This window comes from Salmo trutta, chromosome 5 (assembly GCF_901001165.1).
Source record: "Salmo trutta chromosome 5, fSalTru1.1, whole genome shotgun sequence".
NCBI lineage: Eukaryota > Metazoa > Chordata > Actinopteri > Salmoniformes > Salmonidae > Salmo > Salmo trutta.
In genome coordinates, this window is record NC_042961.1 from 60,927,825 (window position 1) to 60,947,679 (window position 19,855).

Below are 19,855 nucleotides of genomic sequence, written 5' to 3' on the forward strand. Positions count from 1 at the left end.
ACATAGGGAGCCATTTGGAACACATACAACTGTCTGGACTAATGAGGCACAGAGAGCAGGAAAACAACATCAGGAATGGATAGGGAGGGAGAGAGAGGGTGTGTGTGAGAGAGAGGGTGTGTCTGTGAGAGAAAGAGATAGAGAGAGAGAGAAAGAGAGAGAGAGAGAGAGAGAGAAAGAGAGAGAGGGCGTGTGTGAGAGAGAGAGAGAGGGTGTGTGTGAGAGAGAGAGAGAGAGAGAGGGTGTGTGTGAGAGAGAAAGAGAGAGAGAGAGGGTGTGTGTGAGAGAGAGAGAGAGGGTGTGTGTGAGAGAGAAAGAGAGAGTGTGTGTGAGAGAAAGAGCGTGTGTGTGAGAGAGAAATGGGATATTAAACAGCAAGTGATAGACAAATAAGACTGAGTTAAAGAAGGAGACAGGACAGGGGGATGAGGAAGAAAAGATTAAGAAGAGATGAAGACAACAACAACAGAAAGGACATCTATATGGTACACCGTTCTACACGGAGATCTGATACAACCGGCATTCAGGGAGTATTCAGACCCCTTGACTTTTTCTACATTATAGCCTTATTATAAAATGTATTACATTGATGAGGGGGAAAAAAAACTATCTACACACAATACCCCATAATGACTAACCAAAAACAGGTTTTTAGAAAGATTTTTAACACATTTGCAAAGTTAACTGAAATATCACATTTACATAAGTATTCAGACCCTTTACTCAGTACTTTGTTGAAGCACCTTCACCAGTGATTACAGCCTCGAGTCTTCTTGGGTATGATGCTACAAGCTTAGCACACCTGTATTTGGAGAGTTTCTCCCATTCTTCTCTGCAGATCCTCTCAAGCTCTGTCAGGTTGAATGGGGAGAGTTGCTGCACATCTATTTTCAGATCTCTCCAGAGATGTTCGATCGGGTTCAAGTCCAGGTTTTGGCTGGGCCACTCAAGGACATTGAGACTTGTCCCGAAGCCACTCCTGCGTTGTCTTGGCTGTGTGCTTAGGGTCGTTGTCCTGTTGGAAGGTGAACCTTCGCCCCAGTCTGAGGTCCTGAGCTCTCTGGAGCAGGTTTTCATCAAGGATCTCTGTACTTTGTTCCGTTCATCTTTCCCTTGATCCTGACTAGTCTCCTAGTCACTGCCGCTGAAAAACATCCCCACAGCATGATGCTGCCACCACCATGTTTCACTGTAGGGATGGTGCCAGGCTTCCTCCAGACGGGACGCTTGACATTCAGGCCAAAGAGTTCAATCTTGGTTTCATCAGACCAGATAATCTTGTTTCTCATGGTCTGAGAGTCATTTAGGTGCCTTTTGGCAAACTCCAAGAGGGCTGTCATGTGCCTTTTACTGAGGAGTGGCTTCCGTCTGGCCACTCTACCATAAAGGCCTGATTGGTGGAGTGCTGCATAGATGGTTGTCCTTCTGGAAGGTTCTCCCATCTCCACATAGGAACTCTGAGGCTCTGACAGACCATTGGGTTCTTGGTCTCCTCCCTGACCAAGGCCCTTCTCCCCCGATTGCTCAGTTTGGCCGGGCAGCCAGCTGTAGGAAGACTCTTGGTGGTTCCAAACTTCTTCCATTTAAGAATGATGGAGGCCACTGTGTTCTTGAGGACCTTCAATGCTGCAGAAAAATGTTTTTGGTATGTTCCCCAAATCTTTGCCTCGACACAATCCTGTCTCGGAGCTCTACGTCTCAGAGCTCCCTATCTTTCATTTTTTATAAATTTGCAAAGTTTTCTAAAAACCTGTTTTCGCTTTGTCATTATGGGGTATTGTGTGTGTATATGTTAGCCCAGCTAGACTCACCATGTTGGCCCCGCTAGACTCACCATGTTGGCCCCACTAGACTCACCATGTTGGCCCCACTAGACTCACCATGTTGGCCCCGCTAGACTCACCATGTTGGCCCCGCTAGACTCACCATGTTGGCCCCGCTAGACTCACCATGTTGGCCCCGCTAGACTCACCATGTTGGCCCCGCTAGACTCACCATGTTGGCCCCACTAGACTCACCATGTTGGCCCCACTAGACTCACCATGTTGGCCCCACTAGACTCACCATGTTGGCCCCACCAGTCCAGTAAAGGAAGAATCCATCGGGGTCTACCTTCAGAGTGATGAGGGTGGGGTGACCGCTGTTGGGCTCCTATACACACATACACACACACACACACACACACACACACACACACACACACACACACACACACGTTAATACATCGAGATATACACACTGTACACATATGACTAAAATGTGACCGGCCCGGAGGTTGGAAAGCCAGGTCTCCTGCATGCCATACAACTGTGTTAACCTGCTGAGCTAAAGCCTAGGCATTAGCTGGGGGGAGCTAATCCAAGACTTCAGGTCTCATACATTGAGTCTCAGGTCCGATGCTGGCTACGGGCACGGCAGAGATGGGAAGATGCATATTAACCTTTTTCTATTACAGTTTACTGCATTAGACGTGCCGGGTCTAGAGTCAACTTTCCCTCCCCCAATCCAAAACGTAACAATTAGTGTGGGGGGGGGGGGATGCAACACTGACCCAGGATCAGATTGGACGCTTCAAGGTGTGAGTTCTATATCATGTATTTCCGTTTCTATGATTGAACCAGCCCTACCTTCAGTGTGGGCTCTGTGATTGGCTACAGAGAGGACAGGAGAAAGGAGGGCGGCCACAATATTGTCTTAACTGTATAATGTATCATTCTTCATCTACATCACTAGTACAGATCTAGGATCAGCTCAACCAAAGAGTCAAACAAAACAGGATCAGTTCAACCTAACCTTAATGATTACAGTCAAACAAAACAGGATCAGCTCAACCTAACCTTAATGATTAGAGTCAAACAGGATCAGCTCAACCTAACCTTAATGATTACAGTCAAACAGGATCAGTTCAACCTAACCTTAATGATTAGAGTCAAACAAAACAGGATCAGCTCAACCTAACCTTAATGATTAGAGTCAAACAGGATCAGCTCAACCTAACCTTAATGATTACAGTCAAACAGGATCAGTTCAACCTAACCTTAATGATTAGAGTCAAACAAAACAGACCTTGGATCGGTGTCTAAGATGCACTATGCAGAAATCTCTCCACCATTTCCTGGTTGCTAAAATTCCAATAGTTTGACAAATTTCAGTGTATGTGACAAAACAATAAGGCTGGCCCCATTTAGTTGACTGGTAGATAGGCTGTCGGTCGACCGAGATTTCTTTAGTCCAGCAGTCGCACATATTTGTATTCATTTTTTCATGGTGCATAAGACCCCTGTCTGATTGGCCCCTGTCTTAGTGGACTCATCCATTGCGGAGGCCACGGGGGTGGTATAGTCCATCACATGTAATACTGAAAACAGTCTATGGTTATATTATGTAAAAAATAATAGTGCAAAACACTAATAAATCTTATAACAAATGTTCTTTCTCCCACGTTGGATACGGTCGCTGTACGCGGTTCTGAAACATAATCTTCAGTGCACCATAGAATTTGCACCTTTCACTGTGTTGCTATGTGCATAATAGCAAAGTTAACCAGCATATTGGGATTGAGAAGCATGTGGCGGAGGCAGCAGCAGCAGAGATGAGGAAACAGCCCTTGCCTTAGCCTAATTGTCTAAGAAAATGAAGGAGAGAGGAAACCCCAACTTAATTAGGTCAACAGCCTAACTGTTAAATGTGCCTGGCTTTATACATCATCCAGATACAGTAGCAGTCAAAAGTTTGGACAAACTAACTGATTCAAGGGTTTTTCTTTATTTTGATTACTTTCTACATTGTAGAATAATAGTGAAGACATCAAAACTATGAAATAATACATATGGAATCATGTAGTAACCAAAACAGATATATTCAAATATATTCAATATTTCAGATTCTTCAAAGTAGCCACCTTTTGCCTTGATGACAGCTTTGCACACTCTTGGCACTCATCCTGTTTAGTCTTAGTACTGTAACCTACTTAGGCCTATATTTCAATATAAAGGCTACTGTATCAATCATTCATTCCTTCATGCCCTCACATAGCATACGAGACATTCATGCTTTGAATAAAGTATATAAACATTATTATGGTAATATGGCCCTATTGTCTCTCATGAGTTTCACAAAATTGTACCAAACGGACCAGTTCGTAGCTGGATTCTTCACCGATCTTTTATACCTTCTCTAGAACATAAATGTCGTTCGGTTCTCCAATTCTGTGAGGTGGAAGAATTCCTTTGTCTCTCTATGAAAACACTGTCTCTTTATACTGTGGCCATGAGGCGGGACATTTTCATAGGAATTTACGACCCCTTCTGACCACAGCAGCCTGGGTGTAGGAGACAGAGGAAGATAGGTGCAGAAGTAGGGGGATGGTGCAGAGGGAGGGGGTCAACTGTGCTCGCTGTACCCAAAGAGGGCAACGTCATGACAACTATAAGCTAAATAATAATATAACATAATACTATAAGCTAAATAATAATATAACATAATATAATACTTTAAGCTAAATAATAATATAACATCATATAATACTATAAGCTACATCTATAACAATTCTACCTAATATAATATAAGCGACACACACATATATACACACCACACACACACACACGCCTCTTTGCTTGACATCATGGGAAAATCAAAAGAAATCAGCCAAGACCTCAGGGGAAAAAAACTGTAGACCTCCACAAGTCTGGTTCATCCTTGGGAGCAATTTCCAAATGCCTGAAGGTACCACGTCCATTTGTACAAACAATAGTACGCAAGTATAAACACCATGGGAAGGAGACGCGTTCTGTCTCTTAGAGATGAACGTACTTTGGTGCGAAAAGTGCAAATCAATCCCAGAACAACAGCAAAGGACCTTGTGAAGATGCTGGAGGAAACAGGTACAAAAGTGTCTATATCCACAGTAAAACGAGTCCTATATCGACATAACCTGAAAGGCCGCTCAGCAAGGAAGAAGCCACTACTCCAAAATCGCCATAAAAAAGCCAGACTACGGTTTGCAACTGCACATGGGGACAAAGATTGTAGAAATGTCCTCTGGTCTGACGAAACAAAAATAAAACTGTTTGGCCATAATGACCATCGTTATGTTTGGAGGAAAAAGGGGGAGGCTTGCAAGCCAGAAGAACACCATCCCAACCGTGGAGCACGGGGGTGGCAGCATCATGTTGTAGGGGTGCTTTGCTGCAGGAGGGACTGGTGCACTTCACAAAATAGATGGCATCATGAGGATGGAAAATTATGTGGATATATTGAAGCAACATCTCAAGACATCAGTCAGAAAGTTAAAGCTTGGAATGTGATGAAAGAAATAAAAGCTGAAATAAATCACTCTCTACTATTATTCTGACATTTCACATTCTCAAAATAAAGTGGTGATCCTAACTGACCTAAGACAGGGAATTTTTACTAGGATTAAATGTCAGGAATTGTGAAAAACTGAGTTTAAATGTATTTGGCTAAGGTGTATGTAAACTTCCTACTTTTTATTTTACTAGGCAAGTCAGTTAAGAATAAATTCTTATTTTCAATGACGGCCTAGGAACAGTGGGTTAACTGCCTTGTTCGGGGGAAGAACGACAGATTTGTACCTAGTCACCTCGGGGATTCGATCTTGCAACCTTTCGGTTATTAGTCCAACGCTCTAACCACTAGGCTACGCTGCCGACTTCAACTGTATGTATGTATGTATGTATGTATGTATGTATGTATGTATGTATGTATGTATGTATGTATGTATGTATGTATGTATGTATGTATGTATGTATGTATGTATAAAATACAGTATATACTACATAATATAATACTATATAATAATACTATATACTACAAGCAACACTTGCTCCCATACCTTTTTCTTGATAACCACTAGTTTCCACAACTAATTCAAATCTCTTCCACACATCTGCCTTCCCCTCCTGAGAAACCAGTAAACATTTGCTCGCTTCCAGTTTATTTTTCACATCCCCCGCATCCATTTTGCTGTCACATGTTACTGTGACGGGAGTTTGTTATAACCAATTTATTGATGTGATTATGACAGCATAAAACCAAAAGGGCGATTCCATGGTAACAGCTAATAGATTGGATTACATAAAAAAAATAGGATTCAAAAAACAATGATTCCAAAGTTTAACAAACCATACAACCCTTTGCATAGGGACTACTTTTAACAATTTCCACTGAAAAATGTAAAATTAAAAATAAAAACATTTATTTGAAGAACAGTGCCGATGCAACGTTTGGTAAGAGAATGAAGATTTGTGCTGTTGGTGCCGTCATTATGTTAACAAGTAAATGTTATTGTTGTTTTGTTTTTTTGTGAACAATCTGAGTGTCTGCGTGTCACTGGGGAATTGATTAAAAGTTATATCCACCCTAATCATTAATTTCTTCCATCGCTGACTCATGTCTCCTTTCCTTTCCAGTGCTGTCTCCTCATCTCTCTCGTTATGTCTGTCTCAGACGGCCCCTGCAGGGGCCAGGAGTGGTTTCAGTGTCCTCCATAACCATTTACTGTACATGGAGGTTTCACTTTTCACCATCTCTCTCTCACACACACACACACACACACACACACACACACACACACACACACACACACACACACACACACACACACACACACACACACACACACCTTTTCCTCCGAGAGTGACATAGAAATACCAGGTAATCTAGAGGCAAAAGAAACACACACCTATTTAGGTGAGGTGCAGGCTAGCGGAGGACTTTTTAGGAGCTCATCTTACCTCCTCTCCCTCCCCCCCTCCCTCCCTCATCTTACCTCCTCTCCCTCTCATTCAGCCCCCCCCTCCCTCCCTCCCTCATCTTACCTCCTCTCCCTCTCATTCAGCCCCCCTCCCTCCCTCATCTTACCTCCTCTCCCTCTCATTCAGCCCCCCCTCCCTTCCTCATCTTACCTCCTCTCCCTCTCATTCTAGTCTTCCTCATCTTCTCGGATCTCTGTTTATTACTCCAGTCTTCCTCCTCTCTCCTCCTCCTCTCCATCTCTCCACTCAACCTGTTGCTCTCCAGATCCCTCCATGCACAGGCCTTATTAATGATAGTCTATTCACACATGGATATGGGTTCTGCTCTCCCTCACCTCTCCCTCACAGCTAGGGAACACTACAAACATCTCAGCCATTCCAGAAGCCAACAACTGTCTGTCTTGTCTAGCTCAGAGTGTGACTGTGTGGTTTATGCTCTTTTCTCATGTGCGGTCACTGCTGCTGTGTTCAATACTGCTGCCTAACGAACGCTAAGACAAACACACATTATTACCACACTATGAACCGCCTGGGAACACTGACGGATACAGCCTGCTGTATAACGTAGAGATACGGAGAGAGGGTGGGAAGGAGAGAGGGAACAGGAAGAAAGCGGTGGAGGAGGGAGAGAGATAAGGTGGAGAGAGAGGAGAGAGAGAGAGAATGTTCTCATTATGTATAGTATAAAGGTAAAGTCTGTTTCTTCATATCAGCACCTCATAAATCAGTTATTATACAGGGATAACCAGTGTGTGTGTGTGTGTGCTGCTCTGGCAACATAAAGGTTGATGACAGCAGAGAACCTTTGGACTCTGGTGAGGAGAAGAGAGTAAAGGGGGAGGGGAGAGGAGAAGGGAAAGGGACGACGGGAAAATCATTAAGTGAAAAAGAAAAGAGGGAGAGAAGAAGAGGAGGAGGGAGAATAGAGGACAGGAGGGATAGGGAGAGAGAAGAAGAGGAGGAGGGAGAATAGAGGACAGGAGGGATAGGGAGAGAGAAGAAGAGGAGGAGGGAGAATAGAGGACAGGAGGGATAGGGAGAGAGAAGAAGAGGAGGAGGGAGAATAGAGGACAGGAGGGATAGGGAGAGAGAAGAAGAGAAGGGGGAGAATAGAGGACAGGAGGGATAGGGAGAGAGAAGAAGAGGAGGGAGAATAGAGGACAGGAGGGATAGGGAGAGAGAAGAAGAGGAGGAGGGAGAATAGAGGACAGGAGGGATAGGGAGAGAGAAGAAGAGGAGGAGGGGGAATGGAGGAGCGGTGAGGAGTACACATGTCAATCCCAGAATCCCTCACTTCACATGTGGCTGTGCTTGACCTACAACCTTTCCTCTCCCGTCTTTCTTGTCCCCTCTGTCTCTACCACTCCTTCCGTCTTCCCTTCATTCTTTCCCTCTGTCTGTCTGTCCCCCCCCCTCCATCTCCACTGTAACTGTGTTTCAGAACATGGTGTGACTCGTTTAGACAATCACTGAGTTCCCCCCCCCTCCCCCCCGTCAATACAATGGGCTTTGATCTCTCTCTGTGTTTCTCAGCCCTCTGTTAGAGTGTAATGGTGTGTTTCACTGTGAGCTCTCTCTCTCTCTCTAATTCAGGAGCAGAACGGATGTAGTTGAGGGAGAGAGTAGGGAGAGAGGGAGCGAAGAAGGGAGGGGAAAGTAGTTTTGGCTCCAGAGAGCACAACAAGCTGAGACAGGAAGTCATTCAGAGTGAAACACAAAACACCCAGAATAAAACCACATTCATTGTAGGGGAAAGATTCACTTTCTATAGTGTGTGTGTGTAAAGTGCCAACACAACAGTGGATATCGCGCCAGCTAACAAGTTGATTTATGATAAATGGTCTTTATGAACACCCACACACACCCACCCACAACCAAACACACACACCCACAACCAAACACACACACCCACACACCCACAACCAAACACACACACCCACACACACCCACAACCAAACACACCTACCAGCCCCTCTTCTGGTCCCAGTCTGGCTGTAACGATACATGAATAATGAATTACCAATACACACAGACACTAATAAACTCTTCCACCATGCTGACATGAGATGTGTAGACTGATGTATTGGTGTCCGTTTGCAAAAAAAAACAAAAACATTCTATTGAAACAAGTTGTAAAGTACTTCAGGCGCCCACGACTAAAATACTGACAGTTAAACTAAATATCTCCCACACACACACACACACGCAGGCCACGGTTGCCAGGTGAGGTGGTTAACCATGCGAGCAGGTTGCCAGGTGAGGTGGTTAACCATGCGAGCAGGTTGCCAGGTGAGGTGGTTAACCATGCGAGCAGGTTGCCAGGTGAGGTGGTTAACCATGCGAGCAGGTTGCCAGGTGAGGTGGTTAACCATGCGAGCAGGTTGCCAGGTGAGGTGGTTAACCATGCGAGCAGGTTGCCAGGTGAGGTGGTTAACCATGCGAGCAGGTTGCCAGGTGAGGTGGTTAACCATGCGAGCAGGTTGCCAGGTGAGGTGGTTAACCATGCGAGCAGGTTGCCAGGTGAGGTGGTTAACCATGCGAGCAGGTTGCCAGGTGAGGTGGTTAACCATGCGAGCAGGTTGCCAGGCGAGGTGGTTAACCATGCGAGCAGGTTGCCAGGTGAGGTGGTTAACCATGCGAGCAGGTTGCCAGGTGAGGTGGTTAACCATGCGAGCAGGTTGCCAGGCGAGGTGGTTAACCATGCGAGCAGGTTGCCAGGCGAGGTGGTTAACCATGCGAGCAGGTTGCCAGGTGAGGTGGTTAACCATGCGAGCAGGTTGCCAGGTGAGGTGGTTAACCATGCGAGCAGGTTGCCAGGTGAGGTGGTTAACCATGCGAGCAGGTTGCCAGGCGAGGTGGTTAACCATGCGAGCAGGTTGCCAGGTGAGGTGGTTAACCATGCGAGCAGGTTGCCAGGTGAGGTGGTTAACCATGCGAGCAGGTTGCCAGGTGAGGTGGTTAACCATGCGAGCAGGTTGCCAGGTGAGGTGGTTAACCATGCGAGCAGGTTGCCAGGTGAGGTGAAACACGCGGAAGAAAAAGTATTAGGGAGGAGACAGGCAGATCTCAGGTGCTGTAAAACGTGTTTATCTTGCTTTATTAAAGTACAGATTGTATACCTGTCTATCTGCTACACTAATAATACTAAAATAGCCCTACAATGGTGCCTAAAATACAGTTATGACCATACACATTTAGGTGTTTCAGCCTATTGTGGATAGTCTGATTTAATATAAACATTTGTTTAAAACGTTTAAATGCTTTGCAAGAACAACAATTTCCCTAATAATCCTGTTTACATGGACACATTTGAAATCAGGCAGCCTGATGAGACTTGTGATAAATGCAGAAAAATCACCAATCAAAATAAACGCTCTACCACACTGACCATGTTATTTTTGGGAAGATCATTTTATTCAGAGTTCGGACAGATAAAAGTTTGTATGTGAAAACTATTTCAAAGATAAGATACTTTCAGTTGTTCAGAACTCACTTCACTTGCACAAGAGAGAGAGAGCGAGTCTTGAACTGCTGGTGTTGGCACATGGACAGGTCAAACACACAGCGCTGGAACTCTGCTTAAAAAGGTGTTTCCATGTCCTAATCATTTGAAAGATTACTCTTAAAAACAGTGTTTTAAATCGGCGTATGCTTACTTTGATTTTGAATTTACGGCGATTAATATAAACAGAGTAATGCGTTTACATGACTGATGCATAATCTAGCGACTGTCAGTTTAATAAGGAATTATTACTAAGCATGCAAACGTTTGACTCTAGTCTAGGCCTAAACTCCGTCTTTCAAATTCCCTTGTCAACAGAGCAGACACAGAGAACGTAAAAGTGGGGAAGAAAACGGGGGGGGGGGGGGGGGGGGGGGGGGTTGGTCAATACCAGCAGTGTCATTTGCCCCGTTCAAAACATCTGGGAAGTCTGAAAAACTCAAGGTCAAATCATGAGGTCAGTGATCTTCAGGTTGGAAAGTCAGAGCTCTAAGAAGAGGCCCAAGTTCCCGAGTTGGATGACCGTTCAAATTGATTTTTTTCCCCCAGTCGGAGCTCGTCCCCCCCCCCCGAGTTCCCGGTTGTTTTGAACGCACTGAAGTTGGAAGTCTGAGATTTCCCGAGTTCCCGGTTGTTTTGAACGTGGCATAAAAAAAAAAACCTGAGCTGAGGAAAAACTTGTTTGACAAGAACTCAAAACAGAGAACAGAGCTAGGCCTATCTGTAGCTGCAGATGGGCTTTGCGTCCTAAATTGTGCACTACTTTTGAACAGAACCCATAGGGATACGTCAAAAAGTCACATTTGGGACAGGACCTGTGTGTTGACATGTAGCCTAGTGTTTCCCCAACTCATTTTTGTTGTAGCCCCTTTTTATTTTTTTTAAAGGGTATCTGTGACCAACAGATGCATATTCCCAGTCATGTGAAATTCAGAAATTAGGACCTAGTGAACTGATTTAAAATTGACCGATTTCCTCATATGAACCGTAACTCAGTCAAATCTTAGAAAATTGTTGCACGTTGCCTTTATATTTTGGTTCAGTGTATATGTTACGTTTCATATGGTATGTATTAACGTCCATCACCCATTTCGTATGATATGTTAGAAATTATAATTCATATTATACACTACATGGCAAAAAGTATGTGGACACCCCTTCAAATTAGTGGATTCGTCTATTTCAGCCACACCCGTTGCTGACATGTGTATAAAATCGAGCACACCGCCATGCAATCTCCATAGACAAACATTGGCTTTACTGAAGAGCTCAGTGACTTTCAACGCGGCACCGTCATATGATTCCGACAAGTCAGTTCGTCAAATTTCGGCACCGCTAGAGCTGCCCCCGGTCAACTGTAAGCGCTGCTATTGTTAAGTGGAAACGGCTAGGAGCAACAATGGCTCAGCCGCAAAGTGGTAGGCCACACAAGCTCACAGAATGGGACAGCCGAGTGGTGATGCGTGTGGAAATAGTCTGCCCTCGGGTTGCAACACTCACTGCCGAGTTCCAAACTTCCTCTGGAAGCAACGTCAGCACATGAACTGTTCGTCAGGAACTTCATGAAATGGGTTTCCACACAAGCCTAAGATCACCATGCGCAAGGCCAAGCTTTGGCTGGAGTGGTGTAAAGCTCGCTGCCGTTGGACTCTGGAGTAGTGGAAAAGTGTTCTCTGGAGTGATGACTCACGCTTCACCATCTAGCAGTCCAACCGATGAATCTGGGTTTGGCAGATGCCAGGAGAACACTACCTGCCCCAGTGCATAGTGCCAACTGTAAAGTTTGGTGGAGGAGGAATAATGGTCTGGGGCGGTTTTTCATGGTTAAGGCCCCTTAGTTCCAGTTAAGGGAAATCTTAATGCTACAGCATATTCTAGACGATTCTGTGCTTCCAACTTTGTGGCAACAGTTTGGGGACGGCCCCTTCCTGTTTGAGCATGACAATGCCCCCAGGCACAAAGCGAGGTCTATACAGAAATGGTTTGTTGAGATCGGTGTGAAAGAACTTGACTGGCCTGCACAAAGCCCTGACCTCAACCCCATCGAACACCTTTGGGATGAATTGGAACGCCAACTGCAAGCCAGTCCTCATTGCCCAACACCAGTGCCCGACCTCACTAATGCTCTTGTGGCTGACTGGATGCAGGTCCCTGCAGCAATGTTCCAACATCTCGTGGAAAGCCTTCCCAGAAGAGTGGAGACTGTTATAGCAGCAAAGGGGGGGACCAACTCCATATTAATGCCCATGATTTTGGAATGAGATGTTCGACAAGCAGGTACTTTTGGTCATGTAGTGTATGTTATGAATTTTGCAATGTCATGTTATGAATTCTAGCTAGGTGCCTAAAGTTAGCTAGCTCACTAACGTTAGCTAGGGGTTATGTTTACGTTTAGGAGTTAAAGTGTTAAGGTTTGGGTTAGTTAAGTAACCATTGGTCTTACTTAACCATACAAAACGTAACCTATACTAAATGCAGTCTGAGCGATTTACGTACAGAATCATACGAAATGCTCTGAGACCAGGTTGAGTCTGTACTACAGCCTCTGGGCTGCTCTGACTGTGGTGTCAAAAGTCAACTTTGTCTCTCACAACCAACATGGCTCTACAAAGTAATGTCCACCAAGTACAGATTTCTCAAAACATTCACAAATAGTTATGCTACTATTATATTTTAAATGAATGGCGCTTGAATGCCACTTAAGGCGGAGGACAAAATACCAGAAGAATACACACACACGTTGGATATATAGGTAGGCTACTAACCTCGTCCCATTTTATAAACTTGCTCCCCCGTTTTAGTATGTCGTGAACCGACACCGGTTTGAGCTGTAGAGCGTGGACTCCGGGCTTCGCCCCTGCCATGGCTCCGGGTCAACGCCGTGTGGCAACGCCTAAACTCCGGGTGCGGCGACCTGCCCTAGTCACTGCCCCTTGGTCCTCGGGGCTAAGTCCTTTTCCGGGATGATTTGTGACTTGCAGCTCTTGAAGTTGCTCTAGGACTTAGTAAATACGATAAATTGTCTCTTTTAATAGTCGAGGCTTGAGTATTCAGCTATCCTAAAATAATTCTAAAAGTCTCACGTTGAGAAGAGTCGAGTATCTGCGTTCTTGTGCGCAGCGCGTATGTTTCGTTTAATTGCGTTGAATGGCTATAAAGCACCCTATCTTCATTCCATCCGCCTATTATTGTCTCCCTCGCTCTTTCGTTTTCTTTTAAAAGCTGTCCTCAAACGTTCCCTTCTCCACACTCGTCCAGCCGGATTCTTCTCTTTCTTCCTTCATGTTTTTGAGAAAGGGGGGAGCACGCAGGACAGACCGAGAAGGAAGGAGAGATTCAGTGAGTAAGAGTGAGGGAAAAAAAGGTTTTTTTTTTCTTTCTTCTCTCTACTCTCTCTCTTTTCAGACAGACAGGCGCTGTCATTCCATTTTTGTATTTGAGGCGTGTTCTGTGCGTTGGGGACTTTACGCTGAAGCGTGGCAAGAACGATGGAGTTTTTTAATAACGCGCTCGAACTGCCAGCTAACACAAAGTGATCCGTTCTCATGCAATGCTGCGTCCTACAACACCCCATAAAGAATGCCAGCTATGCTGAAGCGTGTTTCCTCTGCAGGCCCGATCTTTGGCGATATGCCGCTCTAGGCGAGACCCCATCGATCCAGATCCCCTTCCGAAATACAATAGTAGTCTAGACATTGTCCGCCACAATGCACTTTTATTTAATGCCAATCCATGTGGTAGCCTACCGTTTTTTTTAAAACAGGCTGTTGCATTGGCTTAATAGTCCTGAGACCTGACAAAAACATAACAATGCGCTTATCCAGTACAAAATGCAGACGTTTATATACCGGTCCCTGCGGGAATCAATCCCACGACCCTGGCAGCGCAAGTACCATACTCTACCAACTGAGCCACACGGGAATATCAGCTATTTTGGGGAGCGCTAAACTTCCATTAAAGTATCTGCCCAAAATTATAGATGTATTTCTGTTTATACAGAAATAAATTAAATATGTCAAATTACTTCACCAGAGAGCATGATTTAGCCACGGAGGATCATTGGCTGCTTTAAAAAAGAAAAGTGTGTTTGGTTTGAAATAACAAGCTGTGACGGCCTGTGCCTAGCTGATTATTGAGTTGCTGCTGTCAGTGAAAACCATCTACAATATGAAGATGATGAGTCGAGAGTATAAACAGTTCGAAATGTTATGACGACAAGAAGAAGAAGAGGAGGGGCCTGTGGTGAAGATATAAACTGAGCTGTTTCCCCGCCAATTCTTCCTCGTTAATAGTTTCATGTAAATGGTTTGCCCTTTGATTGTTTATTTGTATCAATTCCCCATTACACATGTCACCAGTAGTACATTTACCATTAATCCCCCATCATTTGGTTACATTCATTTCTGTTAATGCATGTTTTAATGAAGTAATTTGCTGTTCTCATTCTCCGAGTGGAAATTTTGTGAGAAACACGTTTTGGTTTATTTCATACCATCATTTATGAGTAAAAAAACAACAACAAAAAAAGCTAGCAACATTTTTAGCCTGTCCCCAAATGAATATAATTGGTTGAGAGTTTGTTTTGAAATGCACATGGATACTCCTGTGCGGTTTGGTCAGCATGTAAGTCAACAAAGTCATAAAAAAAAAAAAATCCGTTGTGAATGATAATAGTTGATAAAAACACCAGGCTTCAGTGTGAAAGAGCAAAAATGTCTCTGAGGATCCCATATATCCAGAGGAAACGTCATAAAATACCTGAACACTTTTCCCTTACACAATATCAGCTGTGTCGAACCCGAGCTCACTGGTAAGGGAACATCTGAGGGCCCAGAATAGGCTAGTTCGCTATAGCATTACAGCTTTGGGCCGGACACAGTTGATTGATTTGATACAATGCATATACATTTCTACATTTCACTAGCTATAGCACAAGGCAAGACGGATAGAACGGGAGGCAGACAGGCGGAGTAGAAAGATGAATGCGACTGAAATAACCTGCATTTTCATCAGGATATTTTCTCATGTTTTTATTTTGTCGGCTTTCTGTATTTTTACTTAGTTGACAATGGAAGTTATAGGACAATGGGCTTAACACTGGTTGAATCAACATGGTTCCCTTGTAATTTCAATGACATTTACATTGGGGCCTCCTGAGTGACACAGTGGCCTAAGGCACTGCATCGCAGTACTAGCTGTGCCACTAGAGATCCTGATTTGAGGCCAGGCTCGGTCGCAGCCAATCAGGATACCCATGGGACGGTGCACAACTGTCCAGGTTAGTGGAGGGGTTTGGCCGGCAGGGATGTTCTTGTTCCATTGCGCACTAGCAACTCCTGTGGCTGCTTGGCACAATGGATGCTGATGTTGTTGGTGTACGGTGACACATTGGTGCTGCTGGCTTCCAGGTTATTAAGTGGACATTGTGTCAAGAAGCAGCTTGGCTGGGTTGTGTCTCAGAGGACGCATGGCTCTTGACCTTCGCCTCTCCTGAGTCTGTACGGGAATTGCAGCAATGGGACAAGACTGTAGATTCCATCGTGGGACAAGACTGCTTGTGTGTCCAGTAGGAGGCCTACTGCTGCATTGTCCTTGAGACTTTCTCTGAATTTCATGAGCTTGTTTCTTTAGCTGCCAATGGTTCACGGTATATCAGTGTTTCCATATAACAGAGGCTTGTGCTAACATTAGAACTTTCTAAAAATGTACTTTAAAGTGGCACTCCAGTCTCCTTTTCACCTCACATGAACCTGATTTACTTAACAAAATGATGCACATCTCAATAGGTTGTCCAGGTAACTCGTGACATCACGAGTGGGGGGGGGGGGCTTTCCTCTTTTGTTCTCTATTGTTCCTCAGGCAGGGGGGAGGCCGATGACATCACGACTTCCCATCAAACCAACTCCTTGAATGCAAAGTTCAAAAATCCCTGGAGGACGTCTTTAAGGAAAATGTTTTTTATTTTTTAATGTTTCGCTTCACATAATATAATTAATTGTAAAAAAAAAAAAAATGCATTAATTAAAATGTCTGTAAGAGGATAAGCAACAACAAATGTAGGTATTAATAAAGCACTTCTATATCTTATAAAATACTTTTTACAACAGAGGAAGAGGAGTGCCAAGATGGAGTTGGCTTCCAAACAGCGACCCCTGTCAGTCATCTAGTGTATATATATAAATCATCGGCTCAGAAACCAGCTAGCTATTACATTGAAATGTATGAATTGCTTTGCATTGGTAGTTATTCCATTGAAATGTATGAATTGCTTTACATTGGTTTTTCAGGTAGCCAAGGAAGAATGCTGAGATGTCCTCCTCCTCAATAACTTCATTCCCAGTATGCTGCACTGACTGCTGACAGGTTAGGACAGTACCGTGTGGCTCAGTTGGTAGAGCATGACACTTGCAGTGCCAGGGTTGTGGGTTCGATTCCCACAAGTCAACCATTAATAAAATGTATGCACTCACACCTGTAAATTGCTCTGGATTAGAGTGCACGTAAAATGACAGACAGGGACATTTTTATTTATGTCTTTGGATAAAAGTTTAAACGTCATCAATGAGCTTCTCTATCTCTTCACCCTTAGATATTAGAAAACATGTATCTTCTGTGTTGTAGGGGTGACATGCTGTGACTAAAGGACATCGGACGTGAGTTGTCTTCCAGAGAAAACAAAAGAGGCCAAGTGACCTGGCAGAGGATGCTGAAACACTTCTAATGGTTAGACAATCTTGTCTCCATCATCATACAAAATGGAAATTATACACCCCTCATTCAAATAGTAAGTATACATGCTAAATAATTACACATACTGTGATGAGAACATTTCTACAATGTAGTCCACCTGTCCTATCAGTGAAAATGCTTCCCTTATCCACAGAGTGTGACAGTCATTTCTAACAGACCTGCTAACTCTCTTGGTTGTTATTTTTAAGGTTGGAACCAACACGTGCAGTATCTCCATCATTTGGTTGTTATTTTTAAGGTTGGAACCAACACGTGCAGTATCTCCATCATTTGGTTGTTATTTTTAAGGTTGGAACCAACACGTGCAGTATCTCCATCATTTGGTTGTTATTTTTAAGGTTGGAACCAACACGTGCAGTATCTCCATCATTTGGTTGTTATTTTTAAGGTTGGAACCAACACGTGCAGTATCTCCATCATTTGGTTGTTATTTTTAAGGTTGGAACCAGCACGTGCAGTATCTCCATCATTTGGTTGTTATTTTTAAGGTTGGAACCAGCACGTGCAGTATCTCCATCATTTGCCGCCAGCTCAGGGACAAGTCTCACTGCTCACAGCCCTGTGTAAATGTATTTAGTGGACAGGTGCTGGACCTTTTCAAACGTATCCGTCTTGTTTATCTTGTATTTTCCATTGTGTTAGTGATAGGTGGGGTGAAATAAAAGATTGTTTGCAATGCATTGTCTCATTCATTACTTCTATCATTCAGTATTAAAAATAAATAATGTCTGGGGGTAGATATGTAAATACATTATTAACAATAACAAGAAAAGAAATACAAATAATATAGATGGGTTATAGTTCATTAGATAACCCAATGTGTTAAAACCCAGCATGACCACCATAAGGTAGGTGCTAAACAGTCTAAATTCCCTCTCGCCTAAATATTAAAAAACAAAACAAAAAAAATCCCTCTCTCTCTCCTACCGGGAACAGAGTGCACCAGCCCCCTGACACACACCCCTACCCATCCTCCAGACATGTGTGTTGGAAGGCCACATTAAAGAGTGGACACATGTGGTGGCAATAGACAGACAGACAGACAGACAGACAGACAGACAGTCTCTCTCTCTCTGTATTCTCTCTCTCTCTGTATTCTCTCTCTCTCTGTATTCTCTCTCTCTCTGTATTCTCTCTCTCTCTGTATTCTCTCTCTCTCTGTATTCTCTCTCTCTGTATTCTCTCTCTCGGTATTCTCTCTCTGTATTCTCTCTCTCGGTATTCTCTCTCTCTGTATTCTCTCTCTCTCTGTATTCTCTCTCTCTCTGTATTCTCTCTCTCTGTATTCTCTCTCTCTCTGTATTCTCTCTCTCTCTGTATTCTCTCTCTCTCTGTATTCTTCTCTCTCTCTGTAATTCTCTCTCTCTCTGTATCTCGCTCTCTGGTAGTCTCTCTCGCTCATGTATTCTCTCTCTCTCTATCTCTCTCTCTCTGTATTCTCTCTCTCTCTCTGTATTCTCTCTCTCTGTATTCTCTCTCTCTCTGTATTCTCTCTCTCTCTGTATTCTCTCTCTCTGTATTCTCTATTCTCTCTCTCTGTATTCTCTCTCTCTCTTTATTCTCTCTCTCTCGTATTCCTCTCTCTCTCTCTCTTTTCTCTCTCTCTGTATTCTCTCTCTCTCTCTTCTCTCTCTGTATTCTCTCTCTCTCGGATATTCTCTCCTCTGTATTTCTCTCTCTCTGTATTTCTCTCTCTCTCTGTATTCTCTCCTCTCTCTGTATTCCATCTCTCTCTGTATTCTCTCTCTCTGTATTCTCTCTCTCTCTGTATTCTCTCTCTCTGTATTCTCTCTCTGTATTCTCTCTCTCTCTGTATTCTCTCACTCTCTGTATTCTCTCTCTCTGTATTCTCTCTCTCTCTGTATTCTCTCTCTCTGTATTCTCTCTCTCTGTATTCTCTCTCTGTATTCTCTCTCTCTCTGTATTCTCTCTCTCTCTGTATTCTCTCTCTGTATTCTCTCTCTCTCTGTATTCTCTCTCTCTGTATTCTCTCTCTCTCTGTATTCTCTCTCTCTCTGTATTCTCTCTCTCTGTATTCTCTCTCTCTGTATTCTCTCTCTCTCTGTATTCTCTCTCTCTGTATTCTCTCTCTCTCTGTATTCTCTCTCTCTGTATTCTCTCTCTCTGTATTCTCTCTCTCTGTATTCTCTCTCTGTATTCTCTCTCTCTCTGTATTCTCTCTCTCTCTGTATTCTCTCTCTGTATTCTCTCTCTCTCTGTATTCTCTCTCTGTATTCTCTCTCTCTGTATTCTCTCTCTCTCTGTATTCTCTCTCTCTGTATTCTCTCTCTCTCTGTATTCTCTCTCTCTCTGTATTCTCTCTCTCTGTATTCTCTTCTCTCTGTATCTCTCTCTCTGTATTCTCTCTCTCTCTGTATTCTCTCTCTCTCTGTATTCTCTCTCTCTCTGTATTCTCTCTCTGTATACTCTCTCTCTCTGTATTCTCTCTCTGTATTCTCTCTCTCTCTGTATTCTCTCTCTCTCTGTATTCTCTCTCTCTCTGTTTATTCTCTCTCTCTGTATTCTCTCTCTCTGTATTCTCTCTCTCTCTGTATTCTCTCTCTCTCTGTATTCTCTCTCTCTCTGTATTCTCTCTCTCTCTGTATTCTCTCTCTCTCTGTATTCTCTCTCTCTGTATTCTCTCTCTCTCTGTATATTCTCTCTCTCTGTATTCTCTCTCTCTGTATTCTCTCTCTCTGTATTCTCTCTCTCTCTGTATTCTCTCTCTCTGTATTCTCTCTCTCTGTATTCTCTCTCTCTCTGTATTCTCTCTCTCTCTGTATTCTCTCTCTCTCTGTATTCTCTCTCTCTCTCTCTGTATTCTCTC

The 19,855-nt window shown here is 43.7% G+C and overlaps 2 protein-coding genes and 1 long non-coding RNA gene across 5 annotated transcripts in view; 2 read left to right on the forward strand and 1 right to left on the reverse strand.

Moving 5' to 3' along the window:
• LOC115194677 (zinc finger protein 37-like) overlaps positions 1-19,855 on the reverse strand; it is a 1,069,572-nt gene that overhangs the window by 919,886 nt on the left and 129,831 nt on the right. The gene's annotated exons all lie outside the window — the stretch shown is intronic.
• Positions 1-19,855, forward strand: part of LOC115194676 (gastrula zinc finger protein XlCGF26.1-like) — a 900,659-nt gene that overhangs the window by 811,666 nt on the left and 69,138 nt on the right. The window lies entirely within an intron of this gene.
• On the forward strand, positions 12,809-17,706 carry LOC115194700 (uncharacterized). Of its 3 annotated transcripts, none has more exons than XR_003878454.1 (4): positions 12,809-13,030; positions 16,566-16,641; positions 16,900-17,062; positions 17,517-17,706. It is a non-coding gene; the product is annotated as an uncharacterized LOC115194700 (long non-coding RNA). The 3 variants fall into 3 exon arrangements; XR_003878453.1 differs by lacking the exon at positions 12,809-13,030 and adding an exon at positions 13,531-13,617; XR_003878455.1 differs by lacking the exons at positions 12,809-13,030; positions 17,517-17,706 and adding exons at positions 13,531-13,617; positions 17,217-17,250.